At 41.4% G+C, this 26,983-nt stretch overlaps 1 protein-coding gene across 2 annotated transcripts in view; it reads left to right on the top strand.

Annotated features, from left to right (window-relative positions):
* Positions 1–21,405: 21,405 nt before the first annotated feature.
* Positions 21,406–26,983, top strand: part of fstl5 (follistatin-like 5) — a 792,341-nt gene continuing 786,763 nt past the window's right edge. For both annotated transcript variants that reach the window (XM_063045029.1, XM_063045028.1), the window contains exon 1: positions 21,406–21,756. The gene's annotated coding sequence lies outside the window, so the exon portion shown is untranslated. The remainder of the gene's footprint in view (positions 21,757–26,983) is intronic.

Below are 26,983 nucleotides of genomic sequence, written 5' to 3'. Positions count from 1 at the left end.
ATGGCCATTATATACAGACCTCCAAAAAGTAGCTAGTAACTGCAGATTACATTGGGAAATAGAATAGATGTGTCAAAAGGGCAATGTTATGATAGTCATGGGAGATTTTAACATGCAAGTAGATTGGAAAATCAGCTTGGCAATGGATCTCAAGAGAGTAATTTGTTGAATGCCTATGAGATAGCTCTTTAGAGCAATTTGTTGTTGAGCCTACTACTGGATGGGCTATACTGGATTGGGTGTTATATAATGAACCGGGGGCGATCAGGGAGCTTAGGATCAAGGAACTCTTAGGACCACAATATGATTGAGTTCAACTTGAAATTTGATAGGGAGAAAGTAAAGACTGATATAGCAGTAGTATTTCAGTGGAGCAAAGGAAATTACAATGGTATGAGAGAGGAGTTGGTCAAAGTAAATTGGAAGCAGATGCTGGCAGGGATGACAGCAGAGCAGAAATAGCTTGAGTTTCTAGGAAAAATGAGGAAGGTGCAGGATAGATGTATTCCAAAAACAAATACTACAATGGCAAAATAATACAAGGAGGCTGACAACAGAAGTCAAAGTTAATGTAAAAGCAAAAGAGAGGGCATACAATAAAGCAAAAATAGTGGAAAGAAAGTGGATTCAGAAACTTTTAAAAACCTACACAAAGCAACTAGAAAAATCATTAGGGGGGAAAAGTTGAAATATGAAAGCAAGCTAGCAATCAATATCAAGGTGGATATAAAAGGCTTTTTCAAGTATATAAAAAATGAAAGAGAGGTGAGAGTAGATATAGGACCACCAAAAAATGAGGCCGGAGAAATAAAAAAGGAGATGGCAGATGAATTAAATGAGTATTTTGCATCAGTCATCACTGTGGAAGACATTAGCAGTGTGCCAGTTGTTGAAGGGAGTGAGGGAAAAGAATTGAATGCAGTTACTATTACAAGGCAGAAGGTGCTCAAAAATCTGAAAGACCTAAACGTACATAATTGGCCTAGATCAGATGAACTGCACCTTAGAGTTCTGAAAGAGGTAGCGGTAGAGATTGTGGAGGCATTAGTAATGATCTTTCAAGAATCATTAGACTCTGACATGGTTCTGGAGGACTGGATAATTGCAAACGTCACTCCACTCTTTAAGAAAGGAGGGAGGTAGCAAAAAAGAAACTATAGACCAGTTAGCTTGGCCTCAATGGTTGGAAATATGTTGGAGTCAATTGTTAAGGATGAGGTTATGGAGTATTTGGTGACACAGGACAAGATAGGACAATGTCAGCATGGCTTCCCTCATGGAAACTCTTCCCTGATAATCCTGTTGGAATCCATTGAGGAGATTACAAGTAGAATAGATAAGGGAGATGTAGTAGATGTTGCATATTTAGATTTTCAGAATTGTCTTTGACAAGGTGCCACACATAAGGCTGCTAAACAAGTCAAGAGCCCATGGTATTACAGGAAAGTTACTAGCATGGTTAAAGCGTTGACTGATTCATAGGAGGCAGCGAGTGGGAATAAAAGGATCCTTTTCTAGTTGACTGCCAGTGACTAGTGGTGTTCCGCAGCGGTTGGTGCTGGGACCACTCCTTTTTATGCTGTATGTAAATGATTTAGATGATGGAATAGATGGCTTTGTTGCCACATTTGCAGATGATACGAAGATTGGTGGAGGGGCAGGAAGTGTTGAGGAAACAGATAGGATGCAGAAGGACTTAGACAGATTAGGAGAATGGGAAAGAAAGTGGCAAATGAAATACAATGTTGGAAAATGTATGGTCATGCACTTCGGTAGAAAAAATAAATGTGCAGCCTATTTTCTAAGTAGGGAGAAAATCCAAATATCTGAGATGCAAAGAGACTTGGGAGTCCTTGTGCAGAACACCCTAAAGCTTAACTTACAGGTTGAATCAGTGGTGAGGAAGGCAGAGGCAATGTTAGCATTCATTTCAAGAGTTCTAGTCTTGGGATGTGAAGCAGAGGCCTTATAAGGTGTTGGTGAGGCCTCACCTTGAATATTGTGAACGGCTCTGGGCTCCTTATCTAAGGAAAGATGGGCTGGCATTGGAGAGGGTTCAGAGGAGGTTCACAAGGATGATTCTGGGAATGAAAGGGTTATCATACAAGGAACATTTGATGGCTCTGGGTCTGTACTTGCTGGAATTTAGAAGGATGAAGGGGGATCTCACTGAAACCTTTCAAATGTTGAAAGGCTTAGACAAAGTAGAAGTGGAAAGGATGTTTCCCTTGGCAGGGTATTAGAGGCAGATGCCAAGTTTTTAAGCTCACCAGTGGGAGCTGGTGCTTTAGCACTGCTGGCCTCCCACCTCGAGGGAGTCTTGATCATAAGCAGACCGAAACTCCTGAAGACAGGTGGCAGATCAACTGATGATCCCACTGATGATAGCACAGGACAGTTAACATCTTAGTCCACGTGAATTTTGTAACTCTAGGACAAGAGGGCACAGCCTCAGGATAGATGTGCTTCCATTTAAAACAGAGAAGCAGAGACACTCTGCAGCCAGAGGGCAGTGAATTAGTGGAATTTGTTACCACAGGCAGCTGGGGAGGTCAGGTCGTTGGGTGTATTTAAGAGTTTGATAGGTTCTTGATTGGCCACGGCATCAAAGGTTACAGGGAGAAGGTCGGGAAGTGGGGCTGAGGAGGGAAAAAATGGATCAACCATGATTGAATGGTACAGCAGACTCGATGGGCCAAATGGCCTAATTCTGCTCCTATGTCTTATGGTCTTATGCTGTGGCTTACCACTTGCTGTTCGACACTGATTGGGAATAGTCAATAACTTGAGCATCGTAGTGATATGCAGAAAAAGTCCACAAAAATGAATAATGATATACTGCATATGTGAGTCATGCTAGATTTGAAATCTGGCATTTTATCCTTGATCTGTGCTAATCTCCTCTAAAATGTTTCTAATTATCTCTTAATTAGAGGGTCCAAACAAAACTACAAAGTTTGTTCAAGCCTATGCCTAATTACAATACATTGTATATTTTTGTTTAAATGAATTAACAGGGAGAGGCGTCAGAGCTGGTGCACTCCACGGGGGGCAGTGTGGCACAACGTCCAGACTCCCACCCAGCGTTCACTAGGCAGAAGACAAGCTCTGTTGTGGTTAGATCGCACGAGTTTGGACTCCTTTAGTTATTTGGACTCTTTTATTTTATCTTTCTATCTTTTATGTGCTGTGTGTGACTGGTGGTACTGTGTTTTGTAGCTTGACCCTGGAATAATGCTCCCTTGTTTGGCTGTATACATGGATATTCATGTATGGTTGAATGCATGGGGTGCAAGGAGATCCCAGCAGCAGGTCAAATATGATCTAGCCTTTTGTCGTCCACTAATCCTCCATGATGAATATCCTGGAGGCTGTTCTTGATAAGAAGCTTAACTAGGAGCACTAAGGCTACAAAAGCAGGCTAGCTGTTTGAATCCTGAGGCCAATTCCAAATTCAAATTCAAATTACCAAAGTAAGTATGCAGTTTACAACCCTGAGATTCATCTTCTCCACAGACAGTCACAAAACAAAGAAAACCATGGAAACCATTCAAAGAAAAAGATCAAACGCACAAAAAAGAACAAATCACGCAAATGGCAAAAAAAAAATTATCGATAGACACAGAATATAAAACATCAAACCACGAAGTAAACGAAACAATCCAGGAATGTTTAGTTTCAGCTCAGTTCAGCTCATTGTGTTGTTCACCGACTGTAAGCCGCAGAGCCAGTCCACCCCGATCAAAATCGCACAAAATAGCAACAAAAAAAGGAGCAACCAAAAACCAGAAACACATCATAACATGAGCTACAGGCTCCAGACCACAAACCACATCAATTAAATCTTGCCTCAGACCCAAGACTCTGACACCATCCTCTGGCAGCAATGAACGAGAAGGAGAGACAGAAACCAATTGAATGCAGGCACCTTCCTTCAGGAGCAGCAAGTGAGAGAGTGAGACCGATCACCCACAGGTGGATGGTGCCGAACATCTGCTCGCCTTCCGTTCTCATCCCCGTTGATTTCAATCCTCCTCAAAACCTCACTAAACTCCCTCCCAACTGGCCCAAAATCACGCCATCAAAACGTAGGTCACAGACTCCAACAGTAGCTGAATCATATTTGAAAGAAGAAGGAGTAAAGAAAGTAATGTCTCAGTCTGTTTGCATCATCTACAATACACGGAGGAGGAGTTAAGAAAGATCATGGAGGGGGCGTCACGTGATGACGTGGGATTGAGACGTGTAAATCCAGCTGTCCCGTAAAAAATCAGCAAAGTACCATTTAAACAAAGTAAAGTTAATAAATACTTTCCGAAAACTACTTATAAACTTAGTAAGACTATTCTACGATATGCCTCGTAAACCGCAACAGAAGAAGTCTGTTGTTGCGAAGTCGCCGCGAGATGGGAAGAGAAAAGGGCCTACTGCAGCGATGGAGCCTCGGATTCAGGTTGGATCTCCTTCGGAGGAGACGTATTTTATCTCTGGCATAGAAGAACAGGGAGCAATGACGGCGGTAGCGGTCTCTCGGAAGAAGATGCTGGAATTGCGCATGCGTAAAGAAGTACGCATGCGCAAATTGACACAACTTAAACTACAAGAGCTGACGGCCACTGCAACTGAAAACGACACAGAGTTAGAATTGGATTCCGCAGAGAATACAGATGAAGAAGAGGAGGAAGAACTGGAAGAGACTGGAAGTAAAGGAGACGATGGAGACATAAGAGAGGCTTTATTGCAATTAACAGTTGAACTAAGAAAATTAAGAGCACAGCTTAGAGACATGAAGATGTGCTATGATAAAGCTATGAAAAGACAGGATAAAATGGATAAGAAACTTCAGAAGATGGAAAGAACAATGGAGCATATTAACGATAAAGTGGAAAAAACAGAAAATGATGTGCTTGTCTGGAATACGGAAAGAAATCGACTCTTGGAGAAAGTGGACGTGTTGGAAAATTTTAGTAGACGTAACAATATTAAAATTTTTGGTCTTAATAAAGGTATAGAGGGAGATAATCCAATAGAATTTTTTCAAAGATGGAAAGACCGATCAAAGAGGAAGACCGATCAATTGAAATTGAGCGGGTACATAGAGCTCTAAGACCAAAACCACAAGATGACCAATATCCACGATCAATTTTAATAAAATTCTTAAGATTTCAAGACAAAGAAAGGATTCTACAGGCGGCTGCCCAAGCTGCCAAGAAGAGAAAAGGGCCACTGATGATAGAAGGGAAGAAAATTTTTTTTTTACCCTGACATAAGTTATGAACTTTTGAAGAAAAGGAAGAAATTTAATCCAGTGAAAAAAGCCCTATGGGATCACGGTTATCAATTTATATTGCGTTATCCTGCAACCTTGAAGATTTTTTTGCCTGGTGGAGAAAAAAGATTTTTTGACGATTACCGGAAAGCGGCGGAGTTTGTACAAGATTCTTTGAATATTCACCAGATACAAGAAGATACCCAGGGGACCAAGATGGATTGAAGATGGAGACTGGATCAAGGATTAGGCCTGTTGGATGTTTAGGCAGATGAATATATAAATATATTATTAATTATATGAGGGAGGGGAAGAAAGGTTAAAATTTGAGGAATATTAGCTGGGAATAATGGCATTAATTTTTTTATACATATACAATTTTTTGTTACGGGGGAGCTGGAAGAAACATTGTCCAATTGCTACGTTATTCACGTGTGCAAGCGTGGCAATAGCCACGACCCGCACAATGGAGGGGGGTAGTGTTGTGTATCTTTTCATTCACAACATTAGTGGGCGGGTATTCTGTGTTTTCTTTTTTTGTATCTTATCTATCTTTTTCTTCTTTTTGCCTGGATGGTTGGGAGGGAAACACATAGCAACATGGTGAAGTTCGAAGAGATTCCCCAGGGAACTATGAGAGTTGAGAAGCAAAGTAATGTTTTAGACTTTAAGAGATAAATATGAAACATTTTTGAATATTTGGATCCTTTATTTACAGCTCCGATGATGAAGATCTTGGTTCCCTGGGGAAAGTAACGAATATATATAAAAATTTATTTTTAATCCCATGGAGCATGTGCAAACCTTCCAATACTCAGGCGGTTCTTTTTTTTCTTTTTTTCTTTTCTCTTTAGGTAGGAGTATATATCGGGGGGGGAAACTTAAGGGGAGGGGGAGAGTAGATATTATTTTCTCATGTATTTACTTTGAAAACTCAATAAAAATTATATAAAAAAAGAAAGATAGATCATGGGATACTCCTTACTTGCATGGAAGTGTACAGCTCCAACAACATTCAAAAAATTACACAAAATCAGTTCAGTAAACTGGCATTGCATCCAGTTCTACTAAACAAACATTAATTTCTTTGATTATTAGTACTTTATGGTTACAGAGTCTGCCATCTACAGTTACTCATCAGTAGTGATCTGTAGTGGCTAGACCTATCCATATTAATAGAGAGATTGCTTTCATACCATGTGTATCGTTGGATGTTAGACTGCCAGTGACAGTATGTTCTTTAAACGGTGAGACTGTGATGCCTACAATGCCATACCTACCAATATCTAACTGTGCTACAAGGTCATCTACCTTATTTTGTACACTGCGTCCGTTCAAATATAACATCTTCAGTCTCGTATCCACCACCTTTCTTTTCAATTTTATCAGCTTATTGCTTGAAGTTAAATTCTTATCCCTTTCTAACCTTTGTCTGGATACTTCAGTAATCTCCCTTGCACTCTCCTTACCTTTTACTATATCCTCACTTTTCCATGCTGTTAAATCTATTCCCTTACGATTTAGTTTAAAGCCCTATGCATAGCCCTAGATATGCAATTCATCAGATGGAAATGGATTTACCTTTCATACGAAGGGTCTCGGCCTGAAACGTCGACTGCACCTCTTCCTAGAGATGCTGCCTGGCCTGCTGCGTTCACCAGCAACTTTGATGTGTGTTCTTAGAAGGTAGAGTTTTGTGGCAGTTTTTCTGATTTGAGGAGTGACCAATTGGCAAGAGGGATCCATTAGAAAGGGCCAATAAGAATAATTCAAGTGCAAGTGGAACGGCCATTGTTTTTGAGTGTGCCAGTCTTTAGAATGGCTTTGGCTGATCAGGCTTAGGCGAGAACAGGCTTGGGTGAGGTAGACTGTCTATAACTTACCCTCTCCCTCTCTCTCTCTCTCTCTCTCTCTCTCTCTCTCTCTCTGTCTGTTCTCATTTGTTCATTTCTCATCTTTTAGTGCATAGTTGTGAGAATGGTTCTAGGGGCTGTGTATTGTACTATGTGTGGGATGTGGGAAATCTACGAGACCTGCAGTCTCCCAGATAAACACATCTGCTCCTGAGAGAACATATTAAGGAACTAGAGCTGCAGTTCGACGATCTTTGACTCAAACAGGAGAATGAGGAGCTGTTAGACAGGAGCTACAGGGAGTTAGTCAGCCCTAGACTGCAGGAGACAGGCAACTGTGTGACTGTCAGGAGAAGGCGGGGAAATGCACAGCCTGCGCAGAGTACACCTATGGCCATTCCATTCAATAATAAGTATATAATGTTAGATACTATTGAGGTGAATGACCTACTGGTGCTGTGGCTCGGAAGAGTAGAGAAGGCCGCACTAATTCATATGTTTTGGACATGTCCGAGCCTTGAAAAATTCTGGCAAGATGTATTTCAAACTTTTTCTGCACTTTCCAATGTCAGCTTTCAGCCCAATCCTTTGACTGCCTTGTTTGGTATTGTTGAGAATAGTGCTACAAAACTGAAGCTATCTAATTTGCGGGTATTGACGTTTATGTCTCTCATGGCCAGGAGGGTGATCTTGCTCAAGTGGAAGGAGGCCGCCCCGCCCACTCATGTTCAATGGCTATCTGACGTTATGATGTGCCTTGATCTAGAGAAGATTTGTTGTTCGATTTCTGATTCTAAACATGATTTTCTATGTTATGGGGACACTTTCTGAATTATTTTCACAATCTTTGAACTGTTATGAAAGTATGGAACTGAGCCATTATTATTATAATATCACATGGTAAGGTATTTTTCTTTTTTCTTCTTTTTTTTAACCAACGAGCTCATTTTGGTAGTGGGGGTAGATTCTTTTAATAAAATACAATCATTTGATTTTATTTCATTTGATAATTCAATCTTTTTTTCTATATGATTGATTTGGAATATGGGATACTGTGATCATATTACTGTGATTTAAATGTAATGTAATTCATATTATTTACTTGTATCCTTATGAATTTTGTATTTGTATTCATGCATTTTATATAATACCAATAAAAATATTGAGAAAAAGAAGAGTGAAGAGAAGAAGAGGACTGAAGTGTTGATAGGAGATTCCTTAATCAGAGGAACAGAGACGAGGTTCTGTGGGGGCAATATAGACACCTGGGTGGTGTGTTGCCTTCCTGGTGCCAAAATCAGGCATGTCTCTGATAATCTCAGTGGCATTCTCAAGGGCAAGCATGAGCAGCCAGTAGTCTTGGTACATTTTGGCACCAATGACATAGGTAGACAAGGTGAGGATGTCCTGATGAGAGATTTTAGGGAGCTAGACAGAAAGCTAAGAAACAGGACCTCCAGGGTGGCAATCTCTGGATTGCTGCCTGTGCCACGCACCAGCAAGTAAGTGAAATGTTAGCATTCATTTTGAGAGGACTAGAATATAGAAGCAAGAATGTAATGTTGAGGCTTTATAAGACATTGGTCAGACTGCATTTGGAGTACTATGAGTTGTTTTGGGTCCTGTATCTAAGGAAACATGTGCTGTCATTGGAGAGGGTCCAGAGCAGATTCATGAGAATAATCTGGCAATGAAAGCGCTAAAGTAAGAACATTTGATGGTTCTGGGCCTGTACTTGCTGGAGTTTAGAAGAATGAGGGGGAGATCTAATTGAAATCCAGTAAATATTGAAAAGCCTACATATAGTGGAAGTGGAAAGGATGCTTCCAATCATGGGAAAGCCTAGGAATAGAGAGCACAGTCTCTGAATACAATGGTGTTCCTTTAGAACAGAAATAGGAGGAATTCCTTTAGGTAGAGGTGATGAATCAGTGGAATTCATTGTTAGAGATGGCTGTGGAGGCCAAGTCATAGGGTTAATTTAAAGTGGAGGTTGATATAGTCTTGATTAGTAAGGGCATGAGAGCAGGAGAATGTAGTTGAGAGGGAATATAAATCAGCCATGATCAAATGCTGGAACAGGCTCAATGAGCCAAATTGCCTAATTCTGCTTCAGTGGTCTTATGGACTAGGAGTGCAGAGGTATCATAATTCTACTATCTACATCTTCCCCTCTAAATCACATATGATCCAAATAAATAAATATACAAATATCCATTCATTGTGGATGTGTCTAAACACGACAGATCCCTACCTTCTAACTCTCTGGTGGCACATTCAGTAATAACATTTCAAGGTCTAAGAAGCCAGATCACTACCATCTTTAGGCTTGGACAATAAATGCTGTTTTTTTTCAATGATACCTCTTCCCAAAGTGACTAACTTCAAAAAAATATATCAATGGAACCAAATTTCAGAATTGGAGTACAATGCACAGCAACTACTTTGCTCAGAAAGTGGGAATTACTGGCAGGACCAGCATCTTTTTTTGAATGGTTGCTGGCAAGCTGAATCCTTGAACAGCTTAAGCTACTCACGCGATACAACATCAATGAAGGAACAGTGGTATATTTCCAAGGGAAGATGATATGGACTTATCGATGTTCCCATATGCCTGCTGCCTTTGCTTACTTTCACAATAAGGAACTTAGGTTTTAAAAAATGGTGTTGGGGTGGCCTATCTTTTGGTAGAATACATGCACTAAAACCACGATGTGCCAATGACGTAGGGAATGAACGTTTAGGTGGTACATGGAGTGCAAATCAAATGGGATAGTGAATAATACTGAGCTTCTTAACATTTATCTATGTTGTACTGATCCTGGTCAGTTAAGAGCATTCCTTCAATCTCTTGACGTGTGCCTTGCGGATGGCGGAAATGCTTCAGGATATAAGGAGTTTCTCTGCATAGGATATCCAATTTCTGATCTGTTCTTGTGGTCTCTGTACTGGGCCAGTTGAGCTTCTAGTCAATGGTCATGTCACTGACATTAATGCTGTTACGAGCCAGCAAAAGTAATGCCGTTGACAGACGCTCAGATTCTTTCTGCGGATGGGCGACAGCACCTCACGGAAGCCTGCACTTGAAATACGGCTTCGGTTTTGTGACTACTCTATTGCTAATGTGTGCAAATACTCTCCCAATTTAGTCCACAGACCTCTGAGATTTGTAAGTAATCTTAGCTAGATGGTTTTGCTGGGAGCAATTTTGACAAGACAGTATTTCATGCCTAGATGAATGACAGGTCTTTTTTTCTCTGCTCTCATTCCTTTTTTGTTTGAACTAATATAATTAGTACGATTGAATAATTTGGTGGACCATTTTCATAGGCATTTATGAGTCAGCTGGATTTGATGATTATATACTGCATATGTACTGCAAACAAACAGGGATGAATTTTAACCACATGGATTTAATTCTGCAAATATACTGCTCCTTCTGAGAAAATGAATCTGTGAAATTAGTCCTTAACTTAAAAGTAAGTATTCTTCCTCTACTGTCCCCAAGAAATAATTGGTTAAGGCCAGAGAAATTAGAAATTTGTAGCAAATGTTACAGGAGTGGGAATTAACAGACTAACATAGAACGGAGTGAAGAATTACAAGAAATATTAATGGGATTAGCCAAAGAAGGGCATGAGATTGTCTGTGTGGAACAGGATAATAGGAATAAATCTATTGTGTTAATGTATCTGTTTTTGTGCCATAGATACTAGCAAAGTTATGCAAACTGGTCAGATCAACTGATCATGAATTTTATTGTGGTTTATGGATCATATTGTGAACAAAATAACTGATATATCTGCATATGTGACATCAAAGACTGTAGTTCATAAAGCCTATTTTATGTACTTTTTATGAAATAGATATACCGTAAATGCAATTCTTTCTTTCCTTTCATTTCACTTATTCTACACTTTAATTTTTTTTGTTGTTTCTTTCGCATTTCTCGAGTCTGCAGTTCACTTTCTTTTCATTATAACCAGTATTTGGCTTGTGAATTAACAATTGCAGTTAAAGGTTCGAGGAATAATTGCCTAACAAAACTGAAACATTAAGTTAATACCACAAAGCATTCTTTTAGGAGTATTTTAAAACACATTGTGAGGTAAACAAAGACCTACTGTATATCCAAATCACACAATATTGATACTTAGTCCAAAAGGAATATACAAATTTCATTCCCTAATATAACCTCAATTTTTAAGGAAAATAGCTATGAAGGACGTAGATAGGGTGAATACACTCAGTTCTTTTTCCTCAGGGATGGGGAATCAAGATAAGAGGGTCTAGATAAGAGGGGAGAGATTTAATGCAAACTTGAGGGGCAGGTTTTGTTTTACACAGAGAGTGGTACAAAGGTGAAATGACCTGCCAGAGGAAGTGCTTGAAACACGTACAATTACATCTTTTAAAAGACTGTTGACTGATACATGGAATAAAATAGGTAAAGCATAGGAGGTATGGGCCAAATATTGGGCGTCTTAATCAGCGTGGACCAGATGTGCTGATGGGCCTTTATCTGTGCTGTATGATTTTATGTTTAGAAGCATTATAGACAAGTGGCATCTGAAAGCTGTCTAGTTACTGGATGTTTTATTTGGTGTTGGATATAATACTAAAAGTAAATAGTCTTTCTTTTGAAAATAGCTTTATTGGATAACAGACAAAGAATGAATAGCATAGCAACAAGAAACTTGTCAAATCTTGAACATCAACAAAATGAGTCACAGTATTTGACCAGATGTGCTGCAAGCTTGAATATTTGGATACTGGCATCACACAAGACAGACAAAATCTATTATTAATCCAGTCTATCACTTATACGGTAGTTTCAATGCCTGGAAGTTCACAATGTAAAGACTTTCAATCCCACCTTGATCCACAAGGTATTATGAGACAGAGCTTCTTTGCAAATAGTACTTTATCTCTGTTACTAAGGCACTTTTAACTACAAAATATTCTGGTGCACTTTCAATGTACTCGTTGCAAAGCCTCATAAAAACCACCCTCATCCCAGTGAGAAATGGGCACAGCATTCTAACTGAAGATAAAATGGATTCTTAGACAAGCTTATTAAGATCTGCTTTACTTTCTAATACATTGTCCTGTGAACGCTTATTTACTTTGGGTTGGGTTGGGTTCAGTTGGATTAGATATTTAATGTTACACAATTCTTAAGAAATGTACTACATTAAAGCATCCCGATGTGATTTTCCAATACAACTTTTAATTAATTTCCTCTTGTATAAATGTATGTTGGACCATAAGTATTCCCAAAGCACAGCGTTTAAAGTTTCTAATAACGGACTTAATACACCCAGGACCACAATCCGCCACTAAGCCCAAAGTGTTGTACCACTCTGAATCACCCACATACTTGCAGATCAATCTCCCCAACTTCTAAATCATCAATAAAGTTAGTTGGTAGCAAATACCCTGGCTGTCACACCAATAAAAAATGCCTGGTTATTGGCTTTGTTCTGTTATGTCATTTATCAATACATTCTCAATGGATTACATCTGATTACCAGATGATGGTATATTTCATATAAAAATCTTGCCAAAATCCCATTGCCTAAATCTCTGATTTCTTGAAAAATATAGTTAGATTTGGTTATATACATCCTTTCTCAGGTGCCTTGGTGTTCTTGCAATAGGGAGTATACCTGACAGGTATACTGGGTTGAGTGGAGCTGAGGAGATCAACTCCAATAACAATCAGAACTCCAGTAAAAAACTTGGACAATCCACACCAGGGATGAGTGAGACGAGCTACTTTTAAATCAGGGCGGAGTTCGACATTTTGAAGGCAGAGTTTCATGGCAGTTTTTGTGATATGAGGAATGACCAATCAGTAAGCAGCAGTGCATAAAGCAATCTACCTTTCAGTCAGGTCAATGTTCAAGACTTTAAAAGCAGAGCTTCGAGCGTTGGACAATCGAGATTTTGAAGGCAGAGTTTCGCTGCAGTTTTTTTCTGTTCTGAAGAGCGACCATTTAGCAAGAGGGATTCATTAGAAAGGGCCAATAAGAATAATTCAAGTGCAAGTAGAGTGGCCATTCTTGTGTGAGTGTGCCAGTCTTTACAGTAGCTTTGGTTCATCATGCTTAGGTGAGACCAGGCTTGGGTGAGATAGACTGTCTTGTAAGTTTCTTTTCCTTTCTCTTCCTCTTTCTCTCTCTCTCTCTCTCTCTCTCTCCCTCCCTCTCTCCCTGCCTCCCTCCCTCCCTCTCTCCCTCCCTTCCCCTCCCTCTCCCTCCCTTTCTCTCACTCCCTTCCCCTCCCTCTCTCTCCCTCCCCCTCCCGCTCTCTCCCTCCCTCTCTCCCCCCTCACACACACACTCACACACACTCCCTCCACCCCCCCCGTTCGTATTTGTTCATTCCTCATCTATTAGTGCATATTGTCGTGAGAGTGGATCCAAGGGCAGTGTTTTGTACTGTGTGTGGGATGTGGGAAGATAAACACACCTGCACCTGCTGCACCGAGCTGCAGCTCCTGAGAGAATGTATTAAGGAACTGGAGCTGCAGCTCGATAACCTTTGACTCATACGGGAGAATGAGGAAGAGATAAACAGGAACTACAGGGTAACTGGGCAACTGTCAGACAAAAGAGGGAAAATGCACAGCCAGTGCAGAATACACCTGTGGCCATTCCCTCAGTGATAACTATAAGTTTAAATACTATTGAGGGGGACGACCTACCGGGGAAGCCACAGTGACTGGGTCTCTGGCACTGAGTTTGGTGCTGTGGCTCAGGAGTGAAGAGGACTGCAGTGGAGATTCCTTAGTCAGAGGAACAGAGATGAGGAGATGAGATTCTGTAGGCATGATAGAGACAACTGGATGGTATGTTGCCTCTCTGGTGCCAGGATCAGGGGTGTCTAGGATTGGGTCCATGGCATCCTCAATGGTGAAGATGAGCAGCCAGAGGTTTTGGTGCATATTGGCACCAATGACATAGGTAGAAAAAGGTGAGGAGGTCCTGAAGAGAGATTTTAGGGAGATAGGTAGAAAGCTTAGGAATAGGACCTCCATGGTAGTAATCTCTAGTTTGTTGCCTGTGCTACATGCCAGTGAGGGTAAGAATTGAATGATTGAGCAGGTGAATGCGTGGCTGAGGAACTGGAGCAAGGGGCAGGGGTTCATATTTATGGGCCATTAAATCTCTTCCGGGGTAAGTATGACCTGTACGAAAAGGTCGAGTTATACCCGAACCCGAGGGGGTCCAATATCCCTGTGGGCAGGATGGCTAGAGTTGTTCGGATTGGTTTAAACTAATTTGGCAGCTGGGTGATAGTGCTGATGAAGGTGAGGTAGTTGGTTGACAAACAGAGGCAATGTGTAGTGAGACTCCAAACAAGGAGGGGCTGATCATGGCAAAATTGTGTTGCAACATAAAAGGTGGGCAAAATTGAAAAGGGTGAATACAAGAATAAAGGTATTATAATTGAATGCACCCAGTATATAGAATAAGGTTGATGAACTTGTAGCACAGTTACAGTTTGGCATGTATGATGTTGTAGACATCACTGAATCATGGATGAAAGAAGATTATAGCTGGGACCTTAATGTCCAAAGACACACATTGTATCAAAAAAAAAAACAGGCAGGAAGACAGAGGGGGTGGCATTGCTCAGTTGGTAAAGAGTGAAATCAAATCATTAGACAGAGGTGACATAGTGTCGGAAGGTGTTGAATCATTGTGGATAGAGGTAAGGAACTGTAAGATTAAAAAGAACCTGACGGGAGTTATATACAGACCCCAAACAGCATGCGGTCTACAAATTACAACAGTATATAGAAAATGCAGGCCAAAAGGGCAGTGTTACAATCATCATGGGTGATTTCAATTTGCAGGTAGATTGGGAAAATCAGGTTGGTATTGGATTCCCGGAGGGGAAGTTTCTGGAATCTCTACAAGATGGCTTTTTAGAGCAACTCATGGTTGAGCCCACAGGGGGATCAGCTATTTTGGATTGGGTGTTGTGCAATGAACCAGAATTGATTGGAGAGCCTAATGTAAAAGAACCCTCAGAGGAAAGTGACCATAACATGATGAAATTCACGCTGAACTTTGAGAAGGAGAAGATAACGTCAGATGTATTGAAATTACAGTGAAGAAAAGGGAATTTACAGAGACATGAGAGAGGAGTAGGCCAGAAAAGATTGGAAAAGAACACTGATAGATAAGAAGGCAGAGCAGCAATAGCTGGAATTTCTGGAAGCAATTTGGAAGGCACAGGATATGTACATCCCAAAGAGGAAGATATATTTTAAAGGCAAGATGACACATGGCTAACAAGAGAAGTCAAAGCCAAACTAAAATCCAAAGAGAAGGCATATAATAGAGCAAAAATTAGTGGGAGGTAAGAGGATTGGGATGCTTTCAAATACCAAGAGAAGGCAACTAAGAAAGTCATTAAGAGGGTAAAAATGGAATACAAAAGTAAGCTTACCAGTAATATCAATGTCATGATCTGGATCAGGTTCCCTTTAAATTTCCTTTGTTTGTGTTATGATCGGGACCGTTGACTCCTTGTTTACCTTTAATTCCCTGTTTTCCCATATCTTTCGAGCTTGGTGATTAAAGGCAATTTACTCTTGACTGAACCAGCAGTTTATAAGTCTCCGACTTTCAGCCACTCGGCGTGAGAGCGTTATGGTGTGTTAAGGAAGTCACCGAAGCTAGTGAGAGCCAACACCATCTGGCTGGAGCCAACTAAGTTTCTTGCCAGAGCAAGCCAAGTGTCCTCCCAAAGCAAGTGCCAGCAAGCCGCCTTCCCTTGCCAAAGCGGGTCAGTCAACGTTAACCCGCCGGGGTGAGTCAAGCGCTCGCCGCTGCTTGGAGCGTACTTGTGCCCAGTTATAGTACTGTCCATCATTGTGTGGTCTCCGTATCCATGTCCTGTGTCTAAAAGGGGTCCCGGCCCTGTACCCTGGAAGGGTCCTGACCCTGTGTCAAGAAGAGTCCCCGCTCCATATCTTGTGTCAAAGGAGGAGTCCTGGCTCAGTGTTCTATGTCCTGTGTTTGAGTTCCAAGTCCAAGCTCCGAGGTTCCAAGTATCAAATCCTGGCTCTGAGGTTCAAGTATCAAGTCCTGGCTCTGAGGTTCCAAGTGTCAAGTCCTGGCTCCGAGGTTCATGTACCAAGTCCTGGCTCCGAGGTTCAAGTACCAAGTCCAGGCTCCGGGGTTTTTAAGTATCAAGTCCAAGCTCCGGGGTTTTTAAGTATAAAGTTCTGGCTCCGGGGTCCGTGTTCCGAGTCCTGGCTCCGAGGTCCGTGCTCCGAGTCCTAGCCCAGACCCTGAGTCCCAGCCTAGTTCAGGACTTGAGTCCTTGTCCATTATGCTTATTCCCACTTCCGCTTTGCTCGCTCCTTGATTTCTCTCTGTTCTATCCTTGCGTCATGGCTTTCCTTGTAATTTATTAATAAACTCTATTTAGTTAACCCTACAAAACGTGTTTGTGTCCTGCAGTTGGGTCCACTCTTGCTCCGCACTTGTGATAGTTAATGAGGATACCAAAAGTTTCTTCATATACATTAAAATGACATCTGCTCCTGGCTGAAGGCTACGGTTACCTTATAAGGTTACTGGAGAATGCACCCTAACAGGTGTATGTAATAAGTAACAAGTCATAGAGAGGGAGAGTGGATATTGGACCGCTGGAAAATGATGCAGGATGGTAATAATTGGGAACAACAAAATGGTGGATGAACTGTAAGTATTTTGCATCAGTCTTCACTGTGGATGACACTAGCAGTGTGGGGAAGTGCCAGGTGCTAGGGGTCATGGAGTATGTGAAGTTACCATAAGTAGAGAGCTGGTTCTTGGGAAACTAAAAGCTCTGAAAGTAGATACGTCACCTGGACCAGATGGTGTACACCCTGGTCTCCTGAAAGAAACTATGGCAGCACTACTAATGATCTTTCAAGAATCACTAGATTCTGAAATGGTTCCGGAAGACAGGAAAATTACAAATGTCATTCCACACTTCAAGAAGGGAGAAAGGCAAAGTAAGAAAACTATAGGCCAGTTAGTCTGACCTCAGTGGTTAGGAAGATGCTGGAGTCAATTATCAAGGATGAGGTCCCCGGCAACTTGGAGCACATGATAAAATAGGTCATACTCAACATGATTTCCAGAAGAAAAAATCTTGCCCAACAAATCTGTTGGAATTCTTTGAAGAAATAACAAGAAGGATAGACAAAGGAGAATTGAGTTTTGTTGTGGATTTGGATTTTCAGAAGGACTTTGACAAGGTGCCACACATGAGGCTGCTTAACAAGCAATGAGTCTATGGTATTACAGGAAAGATTCTAGCATGGATAAAACAGTAGCTGACTGGCAGGAGGAAAGGTGGTAGTAAAGGAAACCTTTTCAGGTCAGCTGCCAGTGACTAGTGGTGTTCCACAGGGGTCTGTGTTGGGAACAATTCTTTCGATGTTATATGTCAATGATTTGGATGATGGAATTGATGGCTTTGTTGTAAAGTTGCAGATGATACGAAGATAAGTGGAGGGGCAGGTGGTTTTGAGGAAGTAGAGAGGTTACAGAAGGACCTAGATGGATTAGGAGAATGCGCAAAGAAGTGGCAGATGGAATACAGTGTTGGGAAGTGTACGGTCATGCACTTTGGTAGAAGAAATAAAAAGGTTGACTATTTTCTAAATGGAAATAAAATACAGAAAACTGAGGTGCAAAGGGAGTTGGGAGTCCTTGTACAGGATTCCCTAAAGGTTAATTTGCAAGTTGAGTCTGTGGTGAGAAAAGCAAATAAGACGTTAGCATTCATTTCAAGAGGACTAGAATATAAAAACACGGATGTAATGTTGAGAATTTATAAAACATTGGTGAGGCCCCACTTGGAGTATTGTAAGCAATTTTGGGCCCCTTATCTTAGAAAGAATGTGCTGAAACTGGACAGGGTTCATGAAAATGATTCCAGGATTGAACGTCTTGTCATATGAAGAGCATTTGATGTTCTGGGCCTGTATTCACTAGAATTCAGAAGAATGAGGAGTGACCTCATTGAAACTATATGAATGGTGAAAGGCCTTGATGGAGTGGATGTGGACAGGATGTTTCCTACGGTGAGATAGTCTAAGATCAGAGGACACAGGCTCAGAATAGAGGAGTGACCTTTTAGAACTGAGATAAGGAGGAATTTCTTTAGCCAAAGAGTGGTGATTCTGGGGAATTCTTTGCCACAGGCAGCTGTGGAGGCCAATTCTGTATGTATATTTAAGGTAGAGGTTGATAGATTCTTGACTGGCCAGAGCATGAGGGATATGGGGAGAAGGCACGAGAATGTGACTGAGAGGAAAAATTGGATCAGCCATGATGAAATAGTGGAGCGGATGGAGCCAAAGGGCCAAATAGACTAATTCTGCTCCTATATCTTTTGGTCTTATGGCCTTATCAGAAATCAGCTCTACCATTCTATTGACTTCATTTCACTAAGGGTTTTGGCTGCTTTGAGGAGTAGCCAATAAGTAAATCATTTGATTGCAGGGATATTTACAAACTATTTATGGCTGTAGTCCCCAAACTTCACAGTATTCACCATGAAAACAAAGTGAAAAAACCACAACACTGTGAAGAAGTGAAATCACAATTGGTAAAATTATCATTAAGTACTCACTATTTTCTGTGGATTTCTTGATTACTGTTAGAAAGCTTGCTGACAATGTCTGTGCTGAATGGTTATTTTGTACACTTATGAAATTACTTCACACATTCTATGGTTCTCATTCACACCTCAGAGTTTTGGAATTCTGATGCATCGATTCTGTGTGGTGGATATCAAGGAACGAAGTTGTAAAATGCAGAAAAACACTGGTCTGGAGGACTGGAAAAATTGTAAACTGAATTCTGTTGGACAAGTGTAGGAAAAGAAAATAGGCTGAAGATAATATTAAGACACTAAAAAGAACAGAGTAATCTCAGAGCCTATGTCCCTCGGGCTTTGCTTAAAAACCGACAGTAGATTCAAATGTTAAGAAGATAAACTATTTACTTTGACAACCAATACTGTATGTAACTCTGAAGGTCAGAACACTTAAAATTATTAGTATGTACCTGACGCTCTTGGGTAATGGCATCAAGTGTATCCTGTATGCAGTTGCTTGAGATTTAACGTTATTATGAAGTATATGGGCCATCACATCTCCAACACCTTAACAAACAAGACTCTGTGGATTTCCTGTGTCTCCTCCTCTGAAAATGTTAATTATGGGGTGAAATCTGGCCCTTTGACTCTCTCTGGTATTTGGTATTTGAACTAAAGAGACAGATGGATGGATACAATTGCAGGAATACCATCCTGGAGTGGTTTTCAGATGACAGACGTGGAGATTTAGCCTGATATAGTTATTTGGATGTAATATAATGTGCTGGGCCGGTTGGTGGTGCAGTGGCATCAGCACTGGACTTCAAGGCAGATGGTCCTGAGTTCAAACCCAGCCGGGTCCCAACCTGGGCAGCAGCGGTATCTGTGCAGAAGAAAGGCCTGGCAATCTACTTCCGTATCTTGCCATGAATACCCTATGGTCCATGAGATCACGAAGAGTTGGACTCGACCGAACAACATCAAAGTGTAATGTGCTAAAGCTGTTATCTTCACTACTCACTAAGATCACTGAATCAGTTTGTGCATTGTTACCTATACCCATATTACTAACTTCCAACATCCAACATGCTTTCTAGGGGCTTTCTCTTCCCAACACTAAGAAGGAAAAAACTTATTTTGGAAAGTTACAGCCTTCTCCATGAAATCCAGAAGAAAATGTATTTGAAGCAGTCTCAGCCAGTTAGCCTCTAAAGCAAGTAACCTATGGCTCTTCATGAAAACCCCAGATCCTTTGACTGCTGGAGTTAAGGGCCCCTACTACTATTTGCATGGAAATTGTGAAGTAAAGTAAAATGTACAAATTACAGAATCACTGATAAAGGCACTGCACTTATTTTTAAGTTTCCTGAGTGACACTAACTTCCTGAACAATGCCACAACTGCATCTGTGGACTTTTTCACCTTTTCTTCACCATCCAGCTCTATTATAATAATCCCCTCCACCTGTCTCAAGAAGCTGAATGGTCATATTTTAATCTTGTTTCTCTCTCCACAGATGCAACCTGACCTGCTAAGTGTTTCCAACTTTTTTCTGATGGTATAAAGATAATGGACATATAGTTAGTTGCTTTTGCTTTGTCCCTATTTCAGAAAATACAACATTTTATCTTCCAGTAGCTCCCACAAGCTATTTTCCATAATAATGACATTTCTGTCCAAATTCGAAATTGTCCTTGTGTGTATACTATGCCCCTAGTGGCCTAATCTGCTTCGTGGTTTTCTATACTTTCCAAAAACAAGCCGTATGTACGCTACAGAAAAAAAAATAAACTTAATTACTTCGGGACATCATGAGCTTGTGAAAAGTCTATATAAATGCAAACTTTTTATTTGGGTTGATGAATGTCATTTCAACACTGACTAACTTAATGAAATCTAGAAAATATTAATATTATCTGCAGCATCAGTAATTTAAATATCTATTTATTTGCAAATTAGCGTTGAGAAACCAGTTAAGTTAACTTGAAGAAATCCATAGTTGATCCGTGTCTTGATCTACAACCAGGCATTTTCTGTAAATTCATCAGTTTCTTGAAAGCACCAGCTTCAAGCATCTGTCCTGGTGACAAGCTGCATTTTGCAATCACACGTTTAGTATCAACTTGAAAATACTGGTTTCAGCTATTTGCTGCGTGTTTCAACTGAGAGTTGTAATTTTTGTTTAGGAAAAGATGGACCTTCGTTACGGTGACAGAATATGATTGTGAGTAAGAAATAACATTTTCGCAAACTCACGCGATCTCTGATGCAATTCTGTCAATTATACTGGGCAGGAGCAAAGATTTTTTATGTAACTTTTCAAGCCGCCGAGATGATGCTTTCTGATGAGACAGTTATTTTTTTTTTGCTGTTTGCCACAAAAACAGCCCATTTAAAATAATAACCAAGCTTACCGGACGCGTATTTTCTATCAAGTGAGAACATACTTTACGTGCAAGAGTGTAAGCGGTCAGGGAAATCCCTTCCAGACGCAGCTGAGAACGCGGGAGTCCGACGTCGAAGAGGCGGAGATGACTCCCGGCACCCGACACCCGACACCCGTGGCAGGCGGAGGTGAACTCTGAGGACGCTATTGGCCGGGCTGCTGCCGGTATGTAAATGAGGGGGCGGGCAGAAGCGTCGGCGCGGGCAGCGGCGCTGGGAGCTGTTCATTCACTCAGTGCTAGTTGGGTTAAAGAGGCGCAGACAGCCGGCCAGACAGACTGAGCGGAGCGCCTGGCTCCGTGCACGGTTAGAGTGCAGCGGATAGCAGGCAGCAGCCAGCTGCCCTCCGACCCAATACCACACGGGAAATTCCAAAACGGGATTATTGCAGCTCTGATATCAACTCACTACTTAACACATCCAGTGTTTTCCACTTGTTTTCTTTTTATTTAGCAAATTTTGTTTGAGGTTTGAGGGACGGCTTTTAGTTCGAGTGTCTTACTCGGTTTATCTGGAAGTGTTTGGGCTAGAAGCAGAAACTGCATTGCTTCCCAACGCCGCGTAGGTCAAAAGGTAAGATATCTGATATATTGAGGTGATGGAGAACCACTGAAGGTGAAGTGTGTTTGTTCGTGAACTGCTACTATTTTTCGCGGTGTCTTTCAAGTACAGTAACCAGGCCTACAGATTTCTAAAGGGATGAAATAAGACATTGCTGAAAATAACCAACAGATCCAGGAGCATGTGTAAAAGAGACGACAGATTCGGACTGCGTAGGAGTTAAAATGAAAACGTACAGTTTCAAACTACTGGGAACAAAATCTACGAGTACTATGGAAGGTACCGGCATACGATATTTAACATTTCATGCAACGGTGTCGTTGATCAGTTAGAAATCCAAGTTTGGCACGTAGTAAGTGACATTAATAAAGTTGATAGATTAAACTGGACAATTGTCTCGGCGTCAGATATAGCAAGAATACACTTAGCAGGAGTCGAAGATTTGCCCGAAGCGAGCTCCAGTGTACGTTTACAATACCGTTTTCAGATCCTGGGTTAATTGCTGTTCGGCGGACGAGATGTAAATTCTGGAAGATATTTCGAGACATTTAATGAGTTTTTATTCCTTGCATCTTGCAAAACGCCCCGGAGTCAATATTGTTATTGAAGCGTTTCAGTTTTGTAGAAGACTCAAGGCAATTCCTTTTTCTTCTGCCTTGATGGAGCTCTGTTACTAAAAATGCCCTAACTTGCTCGGCTTTGTAAACGGTTGCAAATGCACACAGTTGCTGTATGGCAGCGCTAGGCAGCTGCGGGGAACCTGGTGTGGATGAAGTTCAGCCTAAATTAACATGTGAATCAGTTGAAGTTTTTTTTTATTTGACTCGAGCTTTCGAGAGAATAGATTAAGACGTATAAAGTGTCAGACTCTTCAATCTCCTTTGATGTGCTTTACCAGAACTCCCGCGGCTAATCCCTCTGGCGGTTACTAACCTCGTTTAGAGGTGGTTCCCATCTCTTCCACACTTGCCTAAGTACTGGGCGAGCTTCCAATTTATTTTACTTGAATTATTATATTTAGGTAACAATGAGAAAATTACATTTCAAAAGTTATTCACAATAATGTTCAAAACTGAGGCTGTGCCATGGACAAATGTGCAATTGCACATGCTACGTTTCTAATGCGCAGTATTAAAGGGGGTTTGCCTTTGGGAAGAGGATAGTTACGAGGCAAAATCGTACCGGATAAGGATAAGCTTCCATCTAATGTGATTCAGTCCGAACATGTGCGTAAGGAATTTGATTTCGGGGGCACGGCCCATCAGATAACATTAGGTAATTGATTAGGAATCGACGATTCCAAGTAACGACAGAATCGGCGTAGATTCGTAGCACATGATGCTTCACAATGATTGGATTTTGTGTGTGGGTGCGTTTGAGTGAGACTGCGATACATCCATCAATGTGTTTCAGAGGGAATATCAATGGACGGTGTAATCGCCTGTCTTATTTTTATATCCAGCCATTGCCAAAATATAAAGTTAAACCAATCAGTTTGAAGATTTGAGGAGGCTGACTTTCTCGCATTCCCATTAAGCTACTGCCATGCAGTTTGAATTGTTTGGCGTGTCACATTTTTTGGGCAGTTTCTGACCTTTCAAATAATTCTGGGGATTTTGTTCTAATGCAGTTTAAAACAACTAAATGTGAGGAGAGGCTATTGGTAAAAAGTCAGCATCTCAGGCAGCCGCTTTGGTGAGTGAAATAGCGACGATTTCAGTTTAATGCCTTTTCATCCCAGCCGAAAGCCGCTGGATGTAACAGGTTTTGAACGAGTAACAGAACTGAAGGCAAAGGTTGGGTGAAAGGCAGGGGAGATTAATGACAGAAAGGGATAATGATGATACAAAGCAAGTGAAGCAAACAGATGGATCCAAAGGAGGAGGAAGAATTAACAGCACTACCATCATCAGCACATGTGGAGAAGAAGGGGCAGTGGTCATTATCTGAAATCTGCTGAACTCAGGGTTAACGTAAGCTGCTTTCCATGCCTTGATTTTTTGTTAAATGAGTTTCATAGAAACAAGTCAGAAGGCTGATAAGAAGTCAAAGTGGGAGAGGGCGGAAAATTAAGTGGCATTGATTGGATGGTCCCCCAAACAATTGGTTTCTTCATTATAACGAACACTCAACCTACATATGGCCCTCCCAATGTGGTGGTGACAATGTCCTGAACAATGAATGCAGTATATGGCAACTAAAAATATATTATTTTAGTTATTGATAGGGTAAATGCAGGCAGGCTTTTCCCACCAAGTTTTGGTGGGATTACGAATAGAGGTCATCGGCTAATGGTGAAAGGTGAAATGTTTAAGGGGAACATGAGAGGAATCTTCTTCACTCCAAGGGTGACGAGAGTGTGGAACAAGTTGCCAATGGAAGTGGTGCATGCGAGCTTGATTTCAAAATTTAAGAGAAGTTTGGATAGGTACATGAGTGGGACAGGTATGGAGGGCTATGGTCCCGGTTCAGATCGATGAGAGTAAGTGTCATGGTCCGGTCTATGAAGTCCGCATTCTGGTTCACGGTCTGGTCCATCGATTCCCTATTCTGGGTTTTCCTGTTTTTCCTTGTTCCATTGGGTGCCTTAATTGAGGCACCTGACTCTCATTTTGGGCTGGCACACGAATACCTCTCAAACCAAGGATTCCCCGCTAGACTGTTTCCTTCCCCTTCCTTCTGAAGCCTTGCCTGCATCCCTGTCAAGTTCAACCACTGGAGTGAGACCACAGCCCTGCCATGCCAAGATAAGGAACTATCTATCGTTGAGTTTGGAACTATCTCTTTGTGTCCCCATGTTTAGTGACCGTGTCAAAGAAGAGTCCCAGCCCTAAGTCCTGTTCCCAAGGAGGGTTCCCGGCTCTGTGGTCTGTGTTCCTGTGTTCCAAGTTCCAGGTGCCATGTTTCAGTCCTGTCCAAGTCAAGGCTTCATGTTCTCATCCAGTCCAGGAGTCACTCGGCAGTTTACCTGCGTCCTAGAAAGCATCCTGGCCCTGCATCCAAGAAAGGGTCCCAGCCCTGCGAAAGCATCCTGACCCTGTGTCCTAGAAAGGGTCACGGCCCTGCGCTCTAAGGAGGAGTTCTGGCTCTGTACCCAGGAGCCTAACCAAGCCGAGTCCAAGAGCTGAGCTGAACCCAGTCCAAGAGCCTCGTCCTGCCCTGGAGTTCCCTCGTCCAGTCCAGGCGACGTCTAAGAACCTCGTCCTGTCCAAGTCAAGGCTTTGTGTTCTCATCCTGTCCATGTGCCTCATCCTGTGCAGGAGTTCCATGTCCAGTCCTGTAGCCTAGCCACGTCTTGTCTTCACCTAGATCCGGGGTCTGAGCCTGAGTCAAGACCTAGGTTTCGGGTCCCTGTCCAGTCTCTGGCTCGAAGTCCTAGCCCAGGCTCCTAGTTCCAAGTTCCTTGTCCTGGTCCCACTTTCCTAGTCTTGGTCCTAGCCCAGGCCCAGTGTCCTTGTCTCATCCAGGCCTGTGTCCAAGTCCAGCATCATTTCTTCCTGACTCCCCTTGCTTTCTTGATAAACCTTGTCCTGTTCCTAGTACTTCAGTGTCTGTGCCTTGCAAATGGGTCCGCTCCCAACAGCCCCTTATAACATTAAGTAGCTTAAATGGTTTGGCACAGACTAGATGGCCCAAAGGGCCTTGTCCTGTGCCTTACTTTTCTATGATTCTGTGACTCCAATTTTAAAGAACAGAGAGAAGAGTTGAAAGATCTGGTGCTGCCTGTCCTGTGTTTGCCGCAGGAAGGAAAGTGAATTTGGGGAGCTTTGGAAAAGTGGAACAACATCCTTACAGAATGCTGGCAAGAGAGAAATAGTGGTGTATCCCCTGTAAATAATAATTGTATCAGTTGAAAATACAGATGTTTCCATAGATAGGTATAATGAGAGGAAACGCAGAGTAGAAATGGCAATTGAGTTTCATTGAACCTTAGAGAATCACAATAGGAAAACGTATCCCTCAGCTCACTGAGTCTACACGAATCATCTGCATCTATCTTCACACCAATCCTACCCTCATCCCTTCTATTCTCCCCGCTTTTACCATGAATTCCTTCTACTCAACTAGAGGCAATTTATAATTGATATTAAGATATCAACCTGTAAATTTATAGAGTGTGGGAGGAGGAAACTGAAACAGCCAGAAGAAGTCCGTGCATGTCCGGGAAGAGCATACAAACTTTGCAGAGACAACACCAGGAATCAGGATTACGTCTGTGTTGCTGGAGCTGTGAGGTGGCAGTGCAGCTTGCTATGCTAACGTGCTGCTTTCAATTTAATTCAATGTTTGAGGTAGAGCAAGTACTTTGTATACATTTTATACTTAACAACCGTGCCTCTGGTCCTGTTCTATCCAAAACTCTTGAAAAGTTTAAAACAAATGAGAATATTTAACTAACAGAAAATAAACTGCAGTAAAACTAGTCATTTACAACTTATTGTTAAAATATGGATTAGGAAAATAATGTGGCTATTTTATTGTACTGCAGAAATCTGAAGGGTATAATAGCTATTTTAGAACTGAATGAATGCTCCTTATTGTTATTTTTACAAATTGATTTTTAAAATGCATAACATAATTGAATTGTTTTGTATTCTCAGCCATCAGTCATAATAATAAGAAATAATGTTGCAAATGTTAAACATTGAAGCAAATGAGAAAAAGGCTGGATATGGACAATAAGGTTTATCAACATTGCAGATTTTTAAAAAATTGGATGTAGAAAACACATGTATAACCAGAAACTAACACATGTACTTACTGGCGTTCAGAAGAATGGGGGGGGGGGGCGGTGTGGGGGATTGGAATCTCATTGAAAGTTATGAAATATTCAAAGGTTTAGATAGAGTGTTTCTGGAGAGGATGTCTCCCATAGTAGTGGAGCTGAGTGAGGAGCAGAGGGTACAGCATAAGAATAAAGGGACATCCATTTAGAACTGAGTGAAAGAGAAATTTCTTTAGGCAGACGGTAGTGAATCTGTGGAATTCATTGCCACAGATAGCTGTGCAGACCAAGTCATTGGGTATATTTAAAGCTGAGGTTGTTAGATCTTTGATTAGTAAGGCATCAAAGGTTGGGGGAGAAGGGTGGAGATTAGGGTTGAGAGGGATATTAAATCAGCCATGATGGAATGGTGGATCAGACTCAATGGGCTGAATGGCCAAATTCTTTCCTATGTCTTATGGTCTTTAAAAATGTCAATGTGCTCAATGATTTAGTCAATTCTTTTGACTTTGT

This window comes from Mobula hypostoma, chromosome 4 (genome assembly GCF_963921235.1).
Source record: "Mobula hypostoma chromosome 4, sMobHyp1.1, whole genome shotgun sequence".
In the NCBI taxonomy this organism is placed as follows: Eukaryota; Metazoa; Chordata; class Chondrichthyes; order Myliobatiformes; family Myliobatidae; genus Mobula; species Mobula hypostoma.
The sequence above is the reverse complement of the archived record's forward strand: the minus strand, read 5'-3'. Positions and strand labels throughout refer to the sequence as shown.